Source organism: Suncus etruscus, chromosome 12 (assembly GCF_024139225.1).
Source record: "Suncus etruscus isolate mSunEtr1 chromosome 12, mSunEtr1.pri.cur, whole genome shotgun sequence".
NCBI classification, from domain to species: domain Eukaryota; kingdom Metazoa; phylum Chordata; class Mammalia; order Eulipotyphla; family Soricidae; genus Suncus; species Suncus etruscus.
In genome coordinates, this window is record NC_064859.1 from 98,269,072 (window position 1) to 98,291,892 (window position 22,821).

The 22,821-nt window shown below is 46.3% G+C and overlaps 2 protein-coding genes and 1 pseudogene across 2 annotated transcripts in view; 2 read left to right on the plus strand and 1 right to left on the minus strand.

Annotated features, from left to right (window-relative positions):
* Positions 1–22,821, minus strand: part of FAM98A (family with sequence similarity 98 member A) — a 582,326-nt gene that overhangs the window by 162,130 nt on the left and 397,375 nt on the right. The window lies entirely within an intron of this gene.
* LTBP1 (latent transforming growth factor beta binding protein 1) overlaps positions 1–22,821 on the plus strand; it is a 275,135-nt gene that overhangs the window by 37,858 nt on the left and 214,456 nt on the right. The window lies entirely within an intron of this gene.
* LOC126025276 (uncharacterized) lies at positions 2,107–2,204 on the plus strand (annotated as a pseudogene).

Here is a 22,821-nt window from a genome sequence, read left to right on the forward strand (position 1 = left end):
GCTTAAGATTTAAATTAGCTTCAACAGACTTGGGTAACCAAGCATAGAGTGCTTTGAAACCCCTCGCAGGAAAAAGAAAAGGGCTAATTCAGCCTTCCCCAGTAATGAGACCCATAAATCAAGCGAATGAAACTGGAAACTTCAGGCAAGCCCTGGGATCTGATTTCAAACACCTTACAAGGGAGTCCTTTTGTGGTGCAGGCTTCTGAAGTCTCCACAGTGCCTATGGTAATGGTGGAACTGAAAAAGAGAAAAACAAAAACAAAAAACAACTAAACTTCAGTATCAACCAGAGAAAAGGCATAATAGACCCAAAACACTACTATACTCAGCCTGCGGATGATGGAAGCCTGTGCAAGTTCTCCAGGTGGGCTTCTTATTTTTTATTTTTGCCCATGCTGGGTGGTGGAATCACATATGTTCCTTGGCAATCAAAGCCCAGTTTTGAAACTTGGTCTGTGCAAGAGGAGACGTTCCCAGTCAGCGTGCTGCCACGGTGGGTTTTTGAGAGGAATTCTGGCTCTAAATTTTGAGCAGAAAAGCTTTTGATGGAGACAAAAAAAGGAAGTGCTGGCAGAGTTTCTTGAGATATAGAATACGTGTGTGTGAAGCAAAGGATGGCGAGAAAAGCCTTCTGAGATGCACACGGGATTGGAGCAAAGACAGGCTCCTTGTCGATTTCAGGTGGCTTTTTTTTGTTTGTTTTTTTGTTTTTAAAGCCAGGGGTTACTCCTGGCTCAGAAATCGCTCCTGGCAGGCTCGGGGGACCATATGGGATGCCCAGATTGGAACCACCATCCTTCTGCATGCAAGGCAAACGCCCTACTTTCATGTCATCTCTCCCGCCCCTCAGGTGGCTTCTTGTTGAGTTCAGATGGATCCTTGTAGATTTCAGGTGGATCCTTGTAGATGACAGGTGGGGCCTTGTAGATTTCAGGTGGCTTCTTGTAGATGACAGGTGGGGCCTTGTAGATTTCAGGGGACTTCTTGTAGATGACAGGTGGGGCCTTGTAGATTTTCAGACAGCTCCTTGTAGATTTCAGGTGGCTTCTTGGATTTCCGTTGGAGCCTTGCAGATTTCTTGCACCCACCTCTCTGGTTCTTGAAAGCAAGCAAGCTTTTCTGAGAACTTTCGCAGCACAAATTTGTGCTGCCTGTTCTGCTCTATGTCGACTCGTGCAATGTCAGACACCCTCGGTGGCTCCTCTCCAAACTCACTTAGACGTGGACGCAGTCCTATTTTTAGGCTGCAGTCTGGTTTTACTCCACATACTTCCCTTTTACTGCCCCAAATGCTCAAGTCAGGGATTATTTACGTTTCCAGGCCCGTGTATGGCGGGAGGAGGAATTGGGTCTCCAAAGAGCAGTGTTGTTCCATGTGCAGGGAGAGGAAATGAATGTGGAAAGGCTGGGTGACCACGACGTCTTATCATTTCCACCTTTTCTTAAAAGCTTATTGGAAAGAAGAAAAAAAAAAGCTTATTGGGGACCGAGAAGGAAGAAATATTTCATGCAAATCACTGTGAGGGATACTTGCTGGAGAGATTTGTTTCCTAGGAGTTCAGCGATGTTTTGCTTCTGATGGTTGGGTATGAATTCAGATTCAAGGTGTAATGCCAGCCTGGTTTGCTTTGCCTTTAGAGTTCATGTTTGAATTTGGACTTTGAATAAACTATACTAAGGACTAAGTGCGTTATGTGTGTTGGAGGGAATTGAGAGGAACATGACAATCTAAAATTAATAATTTTACTTTTCTTTGGCCCTTTTTAAAAAAATACTTTATTTAAACACCATGGTTTACAGAGTTGTTCGTAATACAGTTGTTTTGGGGACTCAAGCGTTTCAACACCAATCTCACCACCATTGTGACCTTCCCTCAACCATTGTTCCCAGTTTTCCACTTGCCCAACTAAACCTGCCCCTTGGCAGCACAAAATTATATTTTATTGTTCATTACAACAAAATGGTAAGTGGAATTATCACAAAAATAGCTCAGTGAAAGTTTTGGACAATTGTTACGCCTCACAATGGAATCGTTAAAATCTTTGGGAATTCACTGTGTTGCTAGTTAATAAAATTATTATTGCAATAGAAATGTAATTTATTGCGCTCGCTTCGGCAGCACATATACTAAAATTGGAACAATACAGAGAAGATTAGCCTGGTCCCTGCGCGAGGATGACATGAAAATGTAATTTATTGTCTGAGGAGATAGTACAAGGTTTAAGGTGCATGCCTTGCACGTAGCTGACTTTGGTTGGATTCCCCCAATTCCACATACGGTTGGTCTCCAAAGCCCCACCGGGAGTGATTCCCAGAGCACAGAGCCAGGAATAAACGGAGTTCTGCCGGGAATGGTCTCCTATAAAGAGAGAGAAAAATATACTTATGATGAAGATAGAAATATTTTATGATCTTTAATAGCACGGTATGGGATTATTTTAAGCAAAGTGGATCATTTTCATATTTAAAAGAAAATTAGGAGGTCAGGAAGGTTTTCAAACTTAAAAGTAGGTTTACATTTGGTAAACTCATGTTTTATGGCTGTTGGGATTTTTGTTGGCTGCTCTTAGCCTTACGAATTACATCACTTTTAATAAATCCTATTTTTGCAAGAAAGGCCTCTGTAAACATTTGACCAAATCAAAACTGAAACTAATTGTAAGCCCCGACCTGGGTCATAGAACAAGGGATTCCTTTCTAGGTGCTGAGATGAAGGGACCCATATCCCCTTCACTTGGGAGGTGAAGATAAGGGATCAGGATGGTCATGGCCTGGAATGATCTTTCCTGATGAAAGATTTCATTTTCCTCACTGGACCTCTCAATCCCTCCTGTCTTTTCTGACTGAGATGCCAGTAGACACATTACCGGTTCATCTTACTCATACACACTGAAGCATATTTTCTTTATAGAGATTCACTGTGGGCCTGCTGTGTGTGTATGTAGGGCTCTGGCGCCAGGCCCCCAGATGAGGATGCAAGGATGGGTAAGAGTCTCTTCCAACCCGTGGCCTCGAGGCTGGACTTGGGAAAGAGAGAGGGGGAAGACTGTGAGCATAGACCACTCACAGGGAAGCATTGTCAGAGCAATGCACTTCCTTTATTGAAGGTCGGGACAAGGCTTTTAAGGGCAAACTTAAAGAAACAGAATGTGGGGAATACAGTTTAGGCATTACAGCAACAAGATGGTTGTGAAGACAACAGTCACAATGGACACGGCATCGTTGATTTGGATGGTCTGCAAAGATAGCTGTTACAATGCCCCTGGCATCATTAAATCAGAAAGTCTGTAAAGATATCGGTTGTAATGTTTATGGCACTATTAGCCTAGGCAGGTTGTTTGACCCGGATGACTTTGTTCTGCACTCATAACAGCAAAGACACAAGTCTCTAAACAGAGACTTGCGGTTTTTTGTTTTTTGTTTTTTGTTTGTTTTTTGGTTACATCCTGCAGTGCTCAGGGTTTACTCCTGGCTCTATGCTCAGAAATCGCTCCTGGCAGGCTCAGGGGACCATATGGGATCCTGGGATTCTCAGACCACCGTCCTTCTGCGTGCAAAGCAAACACCCTACCTCCATGCCATCTCTCTGGCCCAGAGACTTGTTTTTATATTCAAGGCCAGCTTGCAGAAATCCCCTTATTTCCTGGCCTCTCTCCACAAGGGGACCCTATGGGATGCTGAGGATTGAACATGGGTCATCTGAATGCAATGCAAGCACCCTCCTTACTATGCTATTGCTCTGGGCCCCATTCTGTTCTTGGAAGAAGCATGAATCCTGGGGGTATCATTGCAGTACATGTAACTCTTGGGCTCACCCAGTCCAGGGAAGTAGGAGCAGGCAGAAAGGGGTGTGCTGTTCTGGGTGGTGTCCTTTGGAATTCTTAAACATCCCTTTCCTGTGCCCTGGCCTGGCATCCAGAGCACAAGGGTAAATGTTTTCAGGGTCTCCACTCTGGTCTCTATCCATCCCTTCCTTATTCCTTGTGGTGATGGTGGTTAGTTTGGAAACACCCCCGTGTGGGTGGGCAGGACCAGTTGGGGTGAAGGGTCAGTGGTGTTGGGCCTGGATCCTAAACCTGGCACATGCCAGACACCTGCTATGCCATATGATCACCTGTCCACCTGTCCTTTGTGTCTCCTGTACTGACCAGTAGGGGGTACCCTGTTCATGCAGGGCCATGTCAGAGACTTCCTATTCCCTGCTCTTTAATCAGACAGAGGACACACATATAGTCTGAGCATCCTTGCTGGAGACCTCAAGATGCCTCCCACTAGGACCTGGCTCACAGGGTGACCTCATGTTTCTCTTCTGCCAACGCCCTGCTCTGACCGACAGTGCCCCAGGCCCAGGCTTGGCTGAGTTGTGGATTGTCACCCATCAGCCCTTGGCAGCCTGGCTTGTGGCCCGGCCACCCTGGGCTGGCAGGAAACCCATGGGAGGCATGTTGGCACAGGTGGGATTCTCTTCTCTCTCTCTCTTTTTCCTCCTTCAACTGCCCACACTTTTAAAACCACGAACATATTTATGGATTTTCTTTCCCTTTCACCTTGTGGAAAGGTCCGGATGATTTGTCATTTCTCCATCTGAAGCTGGGTGTGCCTGGCCAAGGAGGGTTTGTGGCGGGCCCTACCCAGGTAAATGCCTGTACCCCGCAGACAGCCAGGAGTAACCCCTGAGCACAGCCGGGTGTGGCTCAAAAACCAAAAAAAAAAAAAAAACAACCAGTGGGGGAGATAGGGGATAACATGTGGGATTATTATAATAACTGACATTTCTGCAAGCATGTAGGTACCCCATTAAGGAACGACCATTGCCCCAGGCCCAGAACCTACAGATTCAGTTTCTCGGTAGATGCAAGAGCTATCGGATATTAGGAGTCAGACCGGAAGAGTGGACAAGTGAGGTCCTTTGAGTTTGGGCCCATCTGTCCTAAACACAGCCTTGCAGATTTATGGAATATTGAGGGCCAGAGAGAGAGAGAGAGAGAGAGAGAGAGAGAGAGAGAGAGCACAGGGGTTAGTACCTTTATGCCACTCAGCACAGAGCCATGAATAGCCCATGAACACTGCTGGATATGCCCACCCCCCAAAAAAGAAATATTGTCTAAGAAGTAAGGTGAAATAAAACTTGCCTTATTGGGCCAGAGCAATAGCACAGTGGGGAGGGTGTTTGCTCTTGCTTGCGGCTGACCTGGGTTTGATTCTTGGCATCCCATAGGGTCCCTTGGGTCCATCAGGAATAATTCCTGAATGTAGAACCAGGTGTGACTCCTGAGCACCACCAGGTGTGACCCAAAAATATTTTAAAAAGCCAACTTGTCTTATTTTTTGGGGTGGGATTGTGGAAGGACCTTAAACCAGGGCCTTAAACATGTAAGTGAGTGATTGACCTGGTTTTGAGTTCCGTTCCCTAGCCCGAAGAAAACTGATTTTCATTTTGATAGAAACATCTGGTATCTGTTCTTGGGCCGGTGGACCATTCCAGACTAGCATCAGTGGATGGACTCTGAGCCTGGGGACAGTAGGGTGAAGACCAAGGCTTAGGGACATGTGCAAAAGAGTTGCCAGAAATGAGGTGTGTGTGTAGGGTACCAGGGCTGGAATCTCTTAAACTTCGCATCCCTGTCACGATTTCATCACCGAGTCACTTTTGAAGGGATAGACTAGGGCAGTGGTCGGCAACCTGCGGCTCGTGAGCCACATGTGGCTCTTTACACTTTTAATTTGGCTCTTCTGTGTGCTGGGCAGCTGCTCCAGGAGTCAGGACTCTGTTCCTAGCCTGTCAGTGAGCGCCCTGTGTGGCTCTCAAAATAAATTTCAATCGTGGTTTTGGCGAGATTTGGCTCAGTTGAAACAAAAGGTTGCCGACCACTGGGCTAGGGTGTCTAAAGTCGGTTTCATTTCTTTTTAAATATGTTGGTGTTGAGGTGAGTTCCCCCCCACCAAATAAAGCAGAAAGATGAGAAGGGAAGTATTGGATTAACCGGTTTCCATCCTCTTTAGGATGTATATGCTTGTTACTCATTGGACGGAAGCACCTTTGGATGGAAGCATCCTTTGGATTGGTCTTTTGCCCTATCTGTTCTCCACCCCAGGGAGTGGTTTAGTGCTTCACAATGAAGACCACCGGTCCTAGGGAAAAAACGCTTGCTATTTTGGTTTTTCACGACTAAACTTTCTGCTTGCAGGTCTTAGAGCTAGAAGCAGAGAAGGCTTATGGTATAAGTTCCTGAACTTGTTTTTGTCTCCTTAACTATGTGTGGATTGCTTCCAGACCTGCGTTTCCTCAATCCTCTGGGATTGGGACATGAGGCTTCCACTTCAGGGAAGAAGGTGATCCCACTCACTGGAGAAGAAAGAAGGAAAAAAATTCAAGTACAGGCCAGACTCGAACTCACAAACAGCACCTAGTTGGAGGGGCTGAAAAAAATGAATCACAGATTCATCTTCTCTTGTGTAGATCTCACAAGGGGCCACCTGTCCATTTGGCCATTTCATTTCACCAGCTGTTTTTTGTCATTCTCTGCCACACTGCTGGTTGTCTTGGCCTAGGGTACTGTGGTCCAGAGTAAATGCTATTCCATATAGTTATTGTTTGGGGACTGTCCTCAGCCATTTCCCCTGCCCAGCAGAAGGCAGACGTGGCATTGGAGCTATTAGGGGGGAGGGGACCCTAGTGATTTTGGCCAGGAAAATGGGTGTGGGGAAGATTCAATGATTCATGATTCAATGCCACCAGCTTTCGGCTTGAACAGGGCCTGAGAAAGAGAAGCAAGCCAGGAGGAAGAAACTGGAGAAAAGTTTCTAGGAGGCAGAAAAGAGGTTCTTATCTCATCTTTCCTCATTCCTCATTTCTGAATCACTGATGTTAGGCTGGTTTGGGGCCACATATCAGAGCCTTGTTCCCCAATTTCCAAGCACTGTTCTGTACTTCGATAACTATTTTGGTTGACTTAATGGGGTGTGCCCTTTTCATATTGCATGTGAAGAGTTTACCCCTGTTTTTATAATTGTCTCTATGTATCCAACCAAAGTCAAGATATAGGAGACCTGATAAATTTTGGTGGAAGAAAGGTCAATTCTACATTTGTTATTCTTTGTGTTCTTTTTTGTTGTTGTTATTATTTTCCTGTTGGGTCCATTTGGAAACAATTAATATTCCAGTATCTAGATTTGCGCCACCACATCAAGTTTCCTCTTTTTTTTTTTTTTTTTTCTTTTTGATGTTGATCCTGCTGTTCTGAGCAGAATCTGGAAAGTACCTGATCAATTAATTCTAACTGGGTCTACGGAAATAAGTCATTTCTCCCGGCTTCTTGGGGATTTGTTCCTATTGAGGTTTTCAGTCAAGACCCAGATGACTGCAGTGTGCAACATTTGGAGATGTTTTAACGTTACAGAATGTGTGGGGGCCTCATTTGGTGGTGCTCAGGGCTTACTCCTGACTCTGCACTCAGGAATCACTCCTGGCTGGTTGGGGGACCATATGAGGAACCATATGGCAGGATTGAACCCGGGTTGGCCATGTACAAGGCAAGTGCCTGCTCACTATAATATTGCTCCAGCCCCATCATCATAGATTTTTTGGGGTAATTTTTAACATTTGTTATTTTTGCCATTTCTGTGGAGATATCATGCTTTACAACAGTATTCATTATATTTTCCATGCATATATCATTCCAGCACCACACCCACCTCCACAAATTCCCACCTTTCTTCTACCAATGTCCTGAGAACCTTACCCTTTCATCCCTTCTCTTTTCCTCCCTCTCCCAAATAAACTCAATTCTGTAAATAAAAATATTCAATTTTGATTTTCCCCTTGACCAATTTTTTTACTCCTTCCATTTTTTTTGTATTTGGCCCACACCCAGTGGGCCTCAGAGGGTTACTTCCTGGCTCTGCTCTGGGACCATATGGGATGCAGGTGATCACACTTGGGGAGGCCTTACCCACTGTGTTATCTCTCCTATAATCCTTCCTTTTTTTTTTATAACCCACTTGTGGAAATGATGCCATCTGCCTATGTATAGATGAATCAAGCAAAACTCCTGAAATTGCACAAAATTGTTGATAATTTATATTTATGTAAATATAGTTTACAGGTATAGAAATAAAAAATTAATAGTATGAATACTTTTATGCTAATACATTAAAGTATACATAAAATAGATACATGCTAAAATATGTATAAATTCGTAAGTGTGAGGAGAGGGGAATTAAAATAAATTAAAGGAGAGGCCGGCGTGGTGGCGCTAAAGGTAAGGTGTCTGCCTTGCCAGCGCTAGCCTAGGACGGATGGCGGTTCAATCCCCCCCGCATCCCATATGGTCCCCCAAGCCAGGAGCAACTTCTGAGCGCATAGCCAGGAGTAACCCCTGAGCATTACCGGGTGTGGCCCAAAAACCAAAAAAATAAAAAAATAAAAATAAAATAAAATAAATTAAAGGAATATTTGGATAGACATAGCCAGTCTAAAAGCCTGTTTTATTCTATAGAAGGTAATGTTGGCTTGACACATCATTTTTTGAGATTGATTTCACCTACATGGTCTTGTGTAGAACAGGAGATTTAATAAAGCTGACAGTTGCCTTGAATTTGTCGGACCTGAATGAGCCCCATTATTACATTGTAATCTTCAGGGCCTGCCTGGAGTGAACCCTGAGCACAGAGCTGGGAGTAAGGCCTGAGCACTGCCAGTTGTGACCCCAAATCCCCCCCAAAGCTGACACTCTATCCTCTATGTTCCAAGAATGATCTTGAGTTCTATCTGTAAAAGCATGTCTTTGTTGGCTCCATCAAATAAGTGGACATGAGTCAGCTATGAGAATTATGAGACATGATGTTCATGCACAATTCTGCCCAGGATGCAAGAAAGTTGGTCTATGAAATGGTACAGAAGGGCCAACGAAATAGTATGGGGGTAAGAGGCAGGATTTGCATGCAACCTACCCAGGTTTGATCTGCTAAGCACTGCCAGGGGGTCACTCCTCAGCCTAGAGCAAGGACTAGCCCCTGAACACTGCTGGGTTTGGTTTCGAAGCAAAAACACTAAAAGAAAATGAAAAGATACCAAGAAAATGGCCTTGCTTAGGCTTCCACCAATGTTTGACTTTGAAATGACCCAATGGTTTAACAGTTTACCTCTTTGGCTGGGTCAGTGTTTGTCATCAAGCATGATTTTATTAAATACTCTTTTTCATTGTTGTTGTTTGGTTTTGGTCCACACCTGGCAGTGTTCGGGGGTTACTCCTGGCTCTGTGCTCAGAAATCTCTCCTGGCAGGCTCCAGGGACTCTATGGGATGCTGGGAATCGAACCTGGGTCTGCTGCGTGCAAGACAGATGCCCTACCTGCTGTGCTATCGCTCTGGCTCTACTTTGTATTAACCTAAGTAAGTGCTATAATCCAGACTGCTTAGGATATAATGGTATTCTGATCCAGATCACTTTGCAGGGGTTTTACTGGACATGCATAAGCAAGAAAAGTTCTAAGAGTGATTTCTTACCTAATTCATATAAATGTGCTGATTTTTCTAAATGTTGGGTCTTTTTTTTTTTTTTCTTCAGAATATGCTACATGTTCAGTTGAATTATGAGTGGGCAGAAGTAGGTAAGGAAAGAGCTTGGGTTTCCTGGTAATAAGTCACACCACTCTCCGTGGCTGACATGATTATTTGGGCCCTGTGCCCAAGTTAAAAAAAGAAAAAAAAAAGGAACAAGGGTTGGAGCGGGGTGGGGTGTTCTGCTTGTCTGCTGGGGCAGATAAGCCAGCGTGGGTTTGGGAGGGTTCCTGTCCCCATGACAAAGGGAAGGGTGAGAGGAAAATGCATTTTTCTGTTATAATTAGTCTTTATTTTTGATGTTGGGGCCACACCCAGCAGTGCTCAGGGCTCTCTCTCGTCATCTCTGTGCTCAGGAATCATTCCTATTGCCTGGGGAACCCAAAGAGGAACCCAGGTTGGTCATGTGGCAGTCAGATTCTTTTTTAAAAAATTTTTTGAGGTGCCAGAGTGATAACAGTGGGGAGGGTGTTTGCCTTGCACATGGCCCATTTGGGTTTGATCCCTGGTATCCCATAGGGTTCCCTGAGCCTGCCAGGAGTGATTCCTGAGCACAGAGCCAGGAAGTAACCTCTGAGCACACACTAAATGTGGAGCCCCCAAAACAAAACAAAATTTTAATTTTGGAATTTTATTTCAGCCACTGGGATGCATAGCACTGTTCATGATGGGGTCCCATCCAGACAAGATTCCAACACCTCACACTCCTATCAGAGTGTTCCTTTCCCTCTACCATTGTCCTGGGGTCCCCTCTCCCCATGGTCAGCTCTGTTCTCAGGTTCTGTTGGACCTGAACATGCTTCTTTATACCTTACATGGATCCTGTGGTTTGCGTCACATTTAGATTCCAAGTAGGTGGATGGTCAGTCCTTGCCCTTTACCACTGCCCTCACCTCACTTTCCCAGCTGCACTCACTTCCAACTTCACTTGTTCATCTCCAGAGGGCACTTTTTTTGTTTGTTTATTTTTGGGCCACCCCCAGCAATGCTCAGATTACTCCTGGCTCTGCTCTCAGACATTACTCCTGGCAGGCTAAGGGGGGCATATATGGGATGCTGGGGATTGATCCCAGGTCGGTCACATGCAAGGCAAATATGCCCTCTCTGCTGGCACATTTTTATTGTTTAATATAGTAAACAGAGTCCAATGTAGCTGGCCACATGGGTTGTGAATTTGGTCATATTTGTTTCCTGAACTGGGGATGGATCCCTGGAGCTCACACATGTGTCCTGGTTTTGGCCTCACGCGGTGCAGTTTCGAAGATCACACAGGCTGGAGAGAGAGGAGATGGGGTGAGGCATTGGCTTTCCACCCTGGTTCAATCCTCAACACTGCATGTTTCCTTGAGCACTGTGAGGTGCAGTCCAGGGGGTCCCTGAGCACCCCCAGAGAATATTGGCACCCCAGAGTTTCTATAACCCATCAGCCTGATGAGGCAAGGGTGGGGGTTGGCATAGATTTCAGAGCTACATGGGGATGTTTCCTGCAGGGGTGGTGGTGAAGGACTGGGTGTGCCTGAAATCTAAGATCCCATTCAGTCTATCCTTGGCCTGTGCTCTAGCCATTGTATGAGCTCCTGATTCATGTGTAACTATTGTTAATTTTGAGCAAACAGCATCAGAGTGATGGCTGTGATCTCATTTTGGGGGCTCCACATTTAGTGTGTGCTCAGAGGTTACAAGTTCAAGGTAGGCATGTGTTCATGGCCATGAAATGCTCTAGTATGTTCTTTGAAAGTGGCTCATCACTAAGGGATACCATTAGTGATGCAGACAGGAGTCTTGTGTTGAGCTCAGACACTTGAATTCTCATTGTACCCATTCACTTCCTTATTGATTGTTGTTTCTTTCTTTTTTTTTTTTTTGGTTTTTGGGTCACACCCGGCAGTGCTCAGGGGTTACTCCTGGCTCCAGGCTCAGAAATTGCTCCTGGCAGGCACGGGGGACCATATGGGACGATGGGATTCGAACCGATGACCTTCTGCATGAAAGGCAAACACCTTACCTCCATGCTATCTCTCCGGCCCCGATTGTTGTTTCTTTCAACGACACATGATTTACTCCCAGCTGAGTTTGCTTCAGGGGTACAAGAGGCAAAGAAGAAAAATCAGTGGGGTCTGGGCCTGGTTGGAGTCCAATTTAGCTGGAGACCAACTGGTCAGCCATGATTGTGTGCTAGAGGGAGACGCATGGGCAGTGAGTGTGGTGGGCACACGATGGAAGGATGGAAGGAAAGACGAAAGGAAGGATTGATTGTTTTTCTCGTATCTCCAGCTATTATGCCCAAAGAACCATAAAGGTGACTGGCAGGGACACTGACCTTAACTTAGCAGACCAGGAGAGTGAGGGTGGACATGTGCCAGGCACTGGCCCAGTTTAGTCCTTTACCTCAAAAGCAACCCAGGGCTCAGCAACGGAGCAATTGCCTGGCATGTAGGAGGTCCCAAATACTGTCCTTGGTACCTCCAAAGAAAAATACCCCCAAACATTAAAGGTCTCAGAAACAAATGAGAACTACCTGTCACCCTAGCTGGGGCTTTCTCCAGGCCCAAGGTAGGATCTACTCACCTCTCTTGAATCTAAACCCTCTGGTTCTGACCCCGAACACTGGAGAGATGGGTCTGAATCAGAAGGCACTCTGCAAAATAATCAGACACATTTAATAAAAGACTTTAAAAAATTCCCCATGTTACCCTAACTCCAGTCTACAGAACACCCTCCAAGTACCTGCTCGCTGAAGCTCCAGGAACGAGACTCCCGCCTCTTCTGCCCAAGCCTTTTATATTAAAAAAAAAAAAAAAAGTCACACCTTGAAAGTGGAACCATTCAGTTTCACTACCAATTGGAGGGACTGCATTCAAAGAAGAACATCCAATGAAACAATGGGATGTTGATTGACATAGAGACAGACAAATCCCCTAGTCTCACAACCTCAGTCTTTTCTTTTTTTAAAAAATTTATTTATTTTTTTATTTAACCAACTTTATTACATACATGATTGTGTTTGGGTTTCAGTCATGTAAAGAACACCACCCATCACCAGTGCAACATTCCCATCACCAATGTCCCAAATCTCCTTCCTCCCCACCCAACCCCCGCCTGTACTCTAGACAGGCTTTCAGTTTCCCTCGTACATTCTCATTATTAGGATAGTTCAAAACGTAGTTATTTCTCTAACTAAACTCATCCCTGTTTGCGGTGAGCTTCATGAGGTAAGCTGTAACTTCCAACTCTTTTCTTTTTTTGTGTCTGAAAATTATTATTGCTAGAATGTCTTTCATTTTTCTTAAAACCCATAGATAGTGAGACCATTCTGCATCTTTCTCTCTCTCTCTCTGACTTATTTCACTCAGCATAATAGATTCCATGTACATCCATGTGTAGGAAAATTTCATGACTTCATCTCTCCTGACCGCTGCATAATATTCCATTGTGTATATGTACACAGTTTCTTTAGCCATTCGTCTGTTGAAGGGCATCTTGGCTGTTTCCAGAGCCTTGCTATGGTAAATAGTGCTGCAATGAATATAGGTATAAGGAAGGGATTTTTGTATTGTATTTTTGTGTTCCTAGGGTATATTCCTAGGAGTGGTATAGCTGGGTCGTATGGGAGCTCGATTTCTAGTTTTTGGAGGAATCTCCATATTGCTTTCCATAAAGGTTGAACTACACGGCATTCCCACCAGCAGTGGAACAACCTCAGTCTTATCTAGATCCTTAGCACCTTGTCTTTGTTTTTGGGTTTTTGGGCCTCCTCTTGCGGTGCTCAGGTCTTACTTCTCTGGCTCTGTGCTCAGAGTGCTCGGGGTACCCTTTGGGATGCCAGGGATTGAACCTGGGTGGGCCACATGCAATGCAAACAGCTTCCCCTCTGTCCTGTCGCTCAGGCCCATCTTTGTTCATTCAGGCATTAGTTCCCCAGAAGGCTGCTTTTCCCTCAGTCTGCAGAGGTCTTTCCTTTGCCAGGAATTTTATTCTGTTTTGTGACCTGCTCCTTTTTTCATGTTCCAGTTATAGACCCCAAAAGCCTTATTATGACTGAATCATCATGACATATATTAAAAATAGTACAAATTAGATAGCACTTGGCCAGGAGTAGACAGACATATTTGGAAGTAGAACCAATGTCCCCATGTGCTTGCTCGTTAAGGCCCACGCAGTCTAGTGGAAAACACATTCTGCTGAAAATCCTCAAGTCCTTAGATGTAAACAATTCTCCTCCTCCTCCTTCCTTTTCTCCCTCCTTTTCTTCTTCTTCCTCCTTCCTCTTCTTCCTCTTCTCCTCTTTCTCCTCCACTGTCTCCTCCTCCCCTTCCTCTCTCTGTTCCATTCTCTTTTTCCTCTAGCTCTGTTATACACAATATGTTTCTCTGTGAAAAGACATTTCATTTCTCATAACAGAGTAATCACCAGTAATTAACCCTCAAGCAAATGATCTTGTCCATGAGTCTGTTCGTTTTGTTAATGCTCAGGCTCTCTGCACTAGCAGCTCAGTTGAAAAGGAAATAGGGGACTGGAGAGATAATACAGGGTAAGAGCACTTGTCTGCAAGATCTTTGCCAAAGCATGAGGTCTCCTGAACCCCTCAAGGAGTGATCCCTGAGCACAGCCAGGTGTGGCTCAAAATCAAGAAAGAGGAGAAGAAGGAGGAGAAGGAAGAGAAGAAAAGCTCTGTGCAGAGAGAGACTGGTGCTGCAGAGGGGGAGGCTCACCTGGACTCGCGAGATTTCTACAGTTCCTCATGCCATAGACACCCTGTGGTCCTACCCTGAAAACGGAAAGATAGGCTGGGTCAGCAGCTGATGTGGAAAGGACAGACCGGGTTGTGCGAATGCCACAGATCAGGGAGGCCTGGTGGAAATCTTGGGCTAGGCCAGGCCTGGCCTGCCCCTGGGATCTTTGTGCACAGTTTTTACATTAGGTGGTGAGTGGTGGGTGGGGGGTGAGCTGCTGGTGGCAGGACTGTGATTGGGTTTCATCACTGGTGCCAGGGACTACACCAGGTGGCGCTGGGAATCATACTTGGGTTGGTACAATGTGCGCCTTTTCCTGTCTCCTCCTTGACCCTTCTGGATTATTCTCTCCCTCAGGGCTGTTTGATGGCAGGATAGTGGGTGCGGGGTGAGCATTGGGTACAGCAGCCCTACAGCCTTGCCCTGAGGAAGGACTCGTCAGAGTTCATGGGGGAGGAAATGGGCTTTTAGTCAATGAACTCCTAGTGCACTTTCTGAGTAGAGGAAGCCGAGATTTCCAGCCAGTCCTTGACCAAGAGGCCCCTGGATCCTCCAGCCCCAAGAGGAAGCTCTTCTAAACCAGAAACAACCGCGTGGGAAGAGTCATCCCCACCCCCGCCAGGAGACGGAAAAAACTGGGTGCCTGTTGCATTTGTGTTTCTGTCCAGAAATGTTCCCGCTGAAGCACTCTTGGTGACTCTGCAGAAAACAGCACAAAGACAGCTCTTTGCTTTCCAACCCAGTCCAGTCCTCCGGGAAACTCGATGACCCTCAGTTTGTGGGACCTACATCTATTAGAGTCTTTTGTGCACACAGAGGAACCTGCACTTTGACACTGTTCAGTGAACTCACTTGTCGTCAGGCCAGGCCCTTTCAGGGGGTGGAGGAAAAAGGGGCTTTGAAGTCGGGAAGAGATCCATGACTCTGGCCCTGGGGCTGCCAGGAAGGTGCCCCCAGCATGGTCACAAAGACCTTTGTCGGGGTCATTGCTGCTCTAGTAATTCTGGTGGTGACCCTGGCTCTTTCAGATATAAGAGCCTGCAGACAGTAGGCTTATGGGGGTTGTACAGAAGAGAGGTAGGTCCTCCTAGGAACTTGGCACCCCCCACCCCCTCCAGAAACTGCCAGGTGAGAGTGTTCTTGTAACACACACGATCACACACATAGGCATATGCACAAACCTACATATGCACAAAACCTACTCACACACATTTACACATGGACAAGTGTACATAGCTCTGCATATGTTCACACGTGAATATACCCCTAGATACACCCATGAGCCCGTCGGCACACATAGACAGCTATATTGTCCACATGTGAGCATTGCTTCATAGACACAGCACACAGACATAGATATAGGTACATGTATGCAGAAATAGGCACACACACATTCAACACACAGGACTTTTTTTTCTTTTTTGGGCCACGCCCAGTGATGCTCGGGTTACTCCTAGCTATGAACTCAGAAATTGCTCCTGGCTTGGGGACCATATGGGATGCTAGGGGATAAAACCTCGATTCGTCCTAGGTTTGCAAAGCAAACACCCTACTGCTTGCGTCACCACGCCGGCCCCAAATTTTGAGTTTTTTTTTTTTTTTATTTAAGCACTATGGTTACAAGGCTGTTCATACTACAGGATTTTTTTTTCCGAACACAAAGTTCCTGACTGTGTTACAGTCATACAACATACAGCAATCTTCACCAGTGCTCTTTTCCTTCCACTAATGTTAACAGTTTTCTCTCACATTCCCTGATTCTCTCTTCCCTCACACCCACCCTCCCCTGCCTGCCTCTGGGAAGGCATTTTACTCTTTCTCTCTGGGACTTTTTTTTTTTTTTTTTCATTTCTTTGGTTTTGGGCCACACCTGGCAGTGCCCAGGGCTTACTCCTGGCTCTGAGCTCAGAAATCACTCTGGACAGGCTAGGCTTAGGGGACCATATGAGATGCTGGGGATCAAACCTGGGCTGGCAGAGTAGTGTGTAAGGCAAACATCCTCCACGCTTTGCTATTACTAAGACCTCCACAATGACATTCTTATTCCACCCTTTTTGTCCTTGCATTCTGTGTCTTGATCATTTGGAGATGATGGCTTCAGTTTTTTCTCAGGTCAACCTCTCCCATAATGGTCTAGAACACTCTAGAACTGTCCAGAACATTACCCTAACCAAGGGTCTGTAGTGAACATCTTCTGCTGATTCCTTTTTGTAGCCTTTAGTTGTGTGAGGTCAGACCCAGATTCCAGGACCCTGTCACCTGGCCCTGGTTGGGAAGAAGCCTTTGCTGATGGCTTTAACACAAGGTTCCAGAGATGAGATCAGCCTCCATTATCCAGGGGCCACACTTGGGGACGGGCAAGCACTTGATACTAGCTGGAGGGGACATGAGTGACTAAGAGACAGAACTTTTGTCCCCCTCCCCCCCAGAGAGTTCGGTGTTGAGTCTCACTGCCTAGGAAGTGACCGGACTGTCATTTCCCAGAAGACCCCTCCCCTAGTTCTGAGTCTTGGTGCTTTTCTTTCCCTTGGAATGCACTGACCTGCAGTGAAAATGGCTCTTCTGCATCAAAGAGGAGCTCTGTATTGGTCTTTCTGCCTGCCTCAGTTTCTTGGGAATGTCTTGTCTTTCATCTCATGGGCTTATTTTTCGAGGTTGGAAGAGGGTGTGATGCCAGGCTACATTGAGAGTTGTGGGGTTCCCCCATCCCGGTTCCCTGGAATATCTAGTTTGCATTTCCTTCTTCATGACAATGAGATCAGAGAGTTCAGCACGGAACTTCTGGGCAGACAAGCAGGGGCTTTCTGGAAAGAGAATGATGTCATTGTTGTTTTTCCTCTCAGGGTGAGAGACATGAACCCTCTCTGACTTTCCCTATTTCACCGGATGCCTTCAAAGCTTCCAGAACAGGTTTCTGCCAGTTCCCCAGCAGTGTCTCTGCTGTCCTGGTCGGTGGCTGAGCACTTATTCTGTGCTGTTTCAGTGAGTGAATACTCCCACCTTGTGGCTGCTTGTGTGGTGGTTTGGTCTCACTTCTGCAGGTTGCCCCCCCAGACAGCTTTGGGGCTCTGTCACAGCTCTTTGGGCTCCGCTGGTACCCTGAGCTTGGCTTTGAACAGTGATGTCAGACCTGGCATCTCTTTTCAGAGCCTCCCAAGCCTCAGAACGCTGGTTTCTCTGGACAGTTGTCACAGGCAGGTGCTGTATTTCATGCTGGGTGCCCACATTACCCAAACCCGAAAAGAGTCATATTTTCTGTGGGCCCCTTAGCACCCTGTCTCTGCTGCCTTTGACGTCTGGCGTGCTAGTGAGACTGGGTGCCTGCCTGTTCTGGGACTAGCCCACAAATACATGATGCTGCTGTTTATAAAACTTGGGTGCTGTTTGTTAATCCCAATGGAATCCACTTGGCTCTCATCACGGAAGTCCAGTTCCCTCCTGCACCCCCCCTCCCCCCAGTTTACAGGAATTAAAATTAAAGTTTTTTTGCTCAACAGGTCACACTGTGATATTCTGATTTCCATGATAAGGAAGCAGAGAATGTTGAATGTTGGCACAGAGAGTGGGGGAGAGTAGAGAAGTGAGCACTGTGACAATGAGAGCCGGGAATGATGATTCTAGATAAGAACTGGGGGCTGAAAGGAGGGAAAGTGACAGGCATGATACCCCTTCAGGAACAATAGTGCAAGCCACAGTGCATAAAATGGTGAGTGGGTGGGCCAGAGTGGTGGCTCAAGCAATAAGGCATCTGCCTTGCACACGGTAGCCTAGGACGAGCCATGGTTTGATCCTGTAGTGTCCCATATGGTCCCTCAAGCCAAGAGCAATTTCTGAGCGGCATAGCCAGGAGTAATCTCTGAGCTGGGTGTGACTCAAAAACCAAACCAAACCAAAACCAAAACAAACAAACAAAAAATGGTGTGTGTGTGTGTGTTTGTGATTGTATATTTGTGTGTATGTGTGTGTGAAAGAGAGAGATGGTTAGAGAGATAGGTATGTCTGGATGCTGAAAGTAGGGAAAGTGACAGGCATGTAACAAAAAGGGAAACAGACAGATAGAGGCAGACAGACAAATAGAGAGACAGAGACAGAAGCGAAGGCCCCAGAGGCAGACAGGGGTGGATGCTTGGAGAGAAACTGGGACATTGGTGGCAGGAACGATGCACTGGTGAAGAGAGCTGAACATTGTATGACTGAAACTCAGTCATGAACAACTAGGATTAGTGGCCTCTGTGTGACCTGCCTCCATCTAACACAGCCACCCCCACTCCCCAAATCTAGGTTGAGAAATTCTGTTCTCAGCCTTTTTTGAGATGATATTAAACTACAGGACAAAATTAAATATCTCAAAAAAAAATACAAAACCACAACAACAACTAACAAAGCTTCCATATGACCCAACAATCCCACTTCTGGAAATTCACTCCAGAGACCCAAAAGCTCTACTCGGTAAAGACGGTTGGTCTCCTGGATTCCCTTTTGCATCTTCACAATAGATCAAAATCTGGCAAAGGCCCATGTCCCAGAAAAGATGACTTGGAAAAACAAAGTATGGTACCTATCCACTACGGAATACTATTTGGCTGGAATGAAAGATGAAATCATGCAATTTGCCGCCACATGGAGGGAACTGGAGGGGAGCCTGCTGGGTGAAGTCAGCCCGAAGGAGGGGGACAGACCTGATGATCTCTCTCATCTGTGCCATGAGAGACTCAGGATAAGGGACCAGCGCAGAGCCAAGAGCAATAGACTCTAAGCTCTGGGTTACAGAATGGGGTTTATGAGGCCAATGACAGGAGTGGGATGGGGATGATAAAGTCGAGGGGACCCTGAGGCAATGGTGGGGGGGAAATGGATCGTGGTAGAGGGTCTAGTCTGAATGTCATTTGCTTTTTGTTGTTTTGGGGCCACACCCAGTGGTGCTCAGGGGTTACTCCTAACTCTGTGCTCAGGGCCATTTCTGGTGGTGCTTGGGAGACCCAATAGGATGCTGGAGATCAAACCTGTGTTGACTTTGTGCAAGGCAAACACCCTTCCTGCTGTGCTGTCGCTCTGGCCCCTTGTCTGAATGCTGTATGCATGAAACCCTACCTTTGGCAGTACTGTAAAGCTGTCGATCATGATGGCTAAAATAAAATTTTACAAAATTGAAATGTTTGTACTAATGCATGTATCTCGTATGTAAATTGGACCAGACACTTCTCATAGACCATGGTCTGCTCATCAGTCCCCAGTGAAGGAATTTTTTCATTTCTTGATCCTTTGGTTTCCAGCCTTGTGAACACAAGAGATTTCTTTGTGTCAATCTATTCCTTATCTTTTTCTTCCCAAGTAGAGAAGGCATCTAACATGGATCCTTGTTGAGCTCAGCCAACTCAAAGAGTTGATGTAGTTTTAACTGCCACAGAAGATAGGGAGCCTCCATTAGGAGGCTGATTAAAACACATTTAATTGATTCATGGGGATGGATTAATCTGAAGCATGATTGATATTAGTTACTTCTGACGTCCTCTGGCTGGAGTGATAGCACAGTGGGGAAGGAGTTTGTCTTGTATGTGGCTGACAAGAGTTTGATCCCTGGCATCCTATAGGGTCCCCTGAGCCTGCCAGGAGTAATTTCCGAGTAGAGTCAGAAATAAACCCTGAGCTCTGCTGGGTGCCCCCCTAAGACCCCTGATACTCTTTTTTTTTTTTTTTTTTTGGTTTTTGGGCCACACCGGCGGTGCTCAGGGGTGACTCCTGGCTGTCTGCTCAGAAATAGCTCCTGGCAGGCACGGGGGACCATATGGGACACCGGGATTTGAACCAACCACCATTGGTCCTGGATCGGCTGCTTGCAAGGCAAACACCGCTGTGCTATCTCTCTGGGCCCCCGACCCCTGATACTCTTAACCTGCCTTCTTCATTAGAAGTTTTATGGATGGGGCCGGAGAGATAGCATGGAGTTAGGGCATTTGCCTTGCATGCAGAAGGACGGTGGTTCAAATCCCGGCATCCCATATGGTCCCCCAAGCCTGTCAGGAGCGATTTCTGAGTGTAGAGCCAGGAGTGACCCCTGAGCACTGCTGGGTGTGACCCAAAAACCAAAAATAAAAAAAAAACTTTTATGGAATTGGAGAGAGAGTATAGCTTAGAGGTCATTTACTTCAGGCTCTGTGCTTAGGACTCACTTTCTGGTGGGGCTCCGGGGACCATATAGACTACCAGAGATTGAACACAAGTTGGCTGCATGAAAGGCAAGTGCCCTACTAACTGTTCTATTTCTCCATTCCGGAAGACTGACCTTCTGCACTGAGCTTTCCTCTCTGGCACTGGCAGTATGAACTGAGGTTAGGTTAGTTGTGACTGAGAAGCAGGTGGCTTCTGTTCCTGAGCCAGACCCTCTGTCCTATAGGGTGCTCTGGGGGGCACCCACCACATTTTGCAGGGGTGGTTTGCTGGACTTTTCTCGGTAGCCCTTGTAGGATAGAGACTCTGTGAACAGGAAGCTGTGGAGTGAGCACACGTATGTGTTCATGTGTATATGAGTTTCTGTGTGAGCACAGATGTGTGTCTGTGCGCAAGCACATGAGTCTCTGTATATGCATGCATTGAGCATATGTGAGTCTTTGTAAGCACCTATGTGCATATGTAAACCTGCATGTCTGTGCCTCTATGAACATATGTATGTTTGTGTATGTGTGTACAAGTGCCTAGGTGTGGGTGCCCCTGCCTGCGGGGAACACCAGTCAAGATGTGGGTTATTCTTTCTCGGAGGGAGCTAGCGCATACACAAAGACACAGTAATAGACACGGAGATAGACAAGAGTGGGAAAAGAATTCCAGATCCAAATTTATTTATTGAAGCATCAGGCCCGGCTTATACACATTTTGTGGGGACAGTTCTCCACGTACACATGTCGATAGGGGACAGACACATTGAACAGGCCAGAATACCTAGATAACAGGACCCATTGGTATGTGGGTCGGAATGTACAAATAATGGGACCCATTTCCATCGGGCCAGGGTGTACTGATAATGGAACCCATCTCGGGCAGGGCCAGAATGTACAGATAACGAGAACTTCATATAGACGCAGTTTCCAAGGGTTAAAACTCTATGCCTTCATTGTCTCTGTACAAGCCTTAAATGGTTACATTTATTTCTTAGGGCTCCCTGCTTTTAGCTAAGTTTTCTTCCTGTTATAAGGACCCCCGGCACCCAGGCAACACTGGGCTTTCAGGGACCATGAAGCTTGGTCACTTCCCGGGAGGGTGTAGACATGTCTGAGCTGTGTCCTGGGGGTGCTGACCTTCTGTTTGTCCGTTCAATGGTGCCATTGATGTTTGTGCCTTAGGGGCACCCTGGCCGAGGGTCACCTGGCTCCTCATGGCCACCTCACCCTCTGCTGCACTTTGCTTCTTTTTCTATCTGGTTGTTTGTCTGGGAATGGGATAAAGGGGCACACCTTTATCCAGGTGTGTATGTGGGAAACTTTGCCTCCCCTTTCCACACTCCCAGGGAGCTGCCTGGGCTGAGTAATAGGAGCCAAGGGTTCTGTTCCCCTCTGGCTGAGAGAAGTGAGGTGTTGAGGCCTCGCCCTGGTTCCTGCCTTCCTGTGTCCAGGCATGAACTGCCATATCATATTTAGTTTGTTTTGGAGTCATACCCAGTGGCTCTTAGGGGTTACTCTTGGCTCTGTGCTACGGAATCACACCTGGAAGACTCAGGGGATCCTATGAGATGCTGGGGATTGAACCTGGATTGACTGCTTCTAAGGCAAAAGCCAAGCCTGCTGTCCTATGACTCTGGCCCCTTCTCCTGTCCCCTAGACCTTTCTGCTTCAGCTCACCAGTGGCTCCCTGGTTTCTCAGCGCCTCCTGACTTTCCCAGGCTAAAACATGTGTCAAATCCATCTGTTACTGACACGCGAGATATGTACACCTTCCTTCCTTCCTTCCTTCCTTCCTTCCTTCCTTCCTTCCTTCCTTCCTTCCTTCCTTCCTTCCTTCCTTCCTTCCTTCCTTCCTTCCTTCCTTCCTTCCTTCCTTCCTTCCTTCCTTCCTTCCTTCCTTTTCCTTCCTTCCTTCCTTCCTTCCTTCCTTCCTTCCTTCCTTCCTTCCTTCCTTCCTTCCTTCCTTCCTTCCTTCCTTCCTTCCTTCCTTCCTTTCTTCCTTTTCCTTCCTTCCTTCCGTCCTCTTCCTTCCTTTTCCTTCCTTCCTTCCGTCCTCTTCCTTCCTTCCGTCCTCTTCCTTCCTTCCGTCCTCTTCCTTCCTTCCTTCCTTCCTTCCTTCCTTCCTTCCTTCCTTCCTTCCTTCCTTCCTTCCTTCCTTCCTTCCTTCCTCTCTTCCTTATCTTCCTTCCTTACTCTCTTTTTTCTTCCTCTCTTCCTCTCTTCCTTCCTTCCTCTCTTTCTCTCTTTCTCTCTTTCTTTCTTTCTTTCTTTCTTTCTTTCTTTCTTTCTTTCTTTCTTTCTTTCTTTCTTTCTTTCTTTCTTTCTTTCTTTCTTTCTTTCTTTCTTTCTTTCTTTCTCTCTCTCTCTCT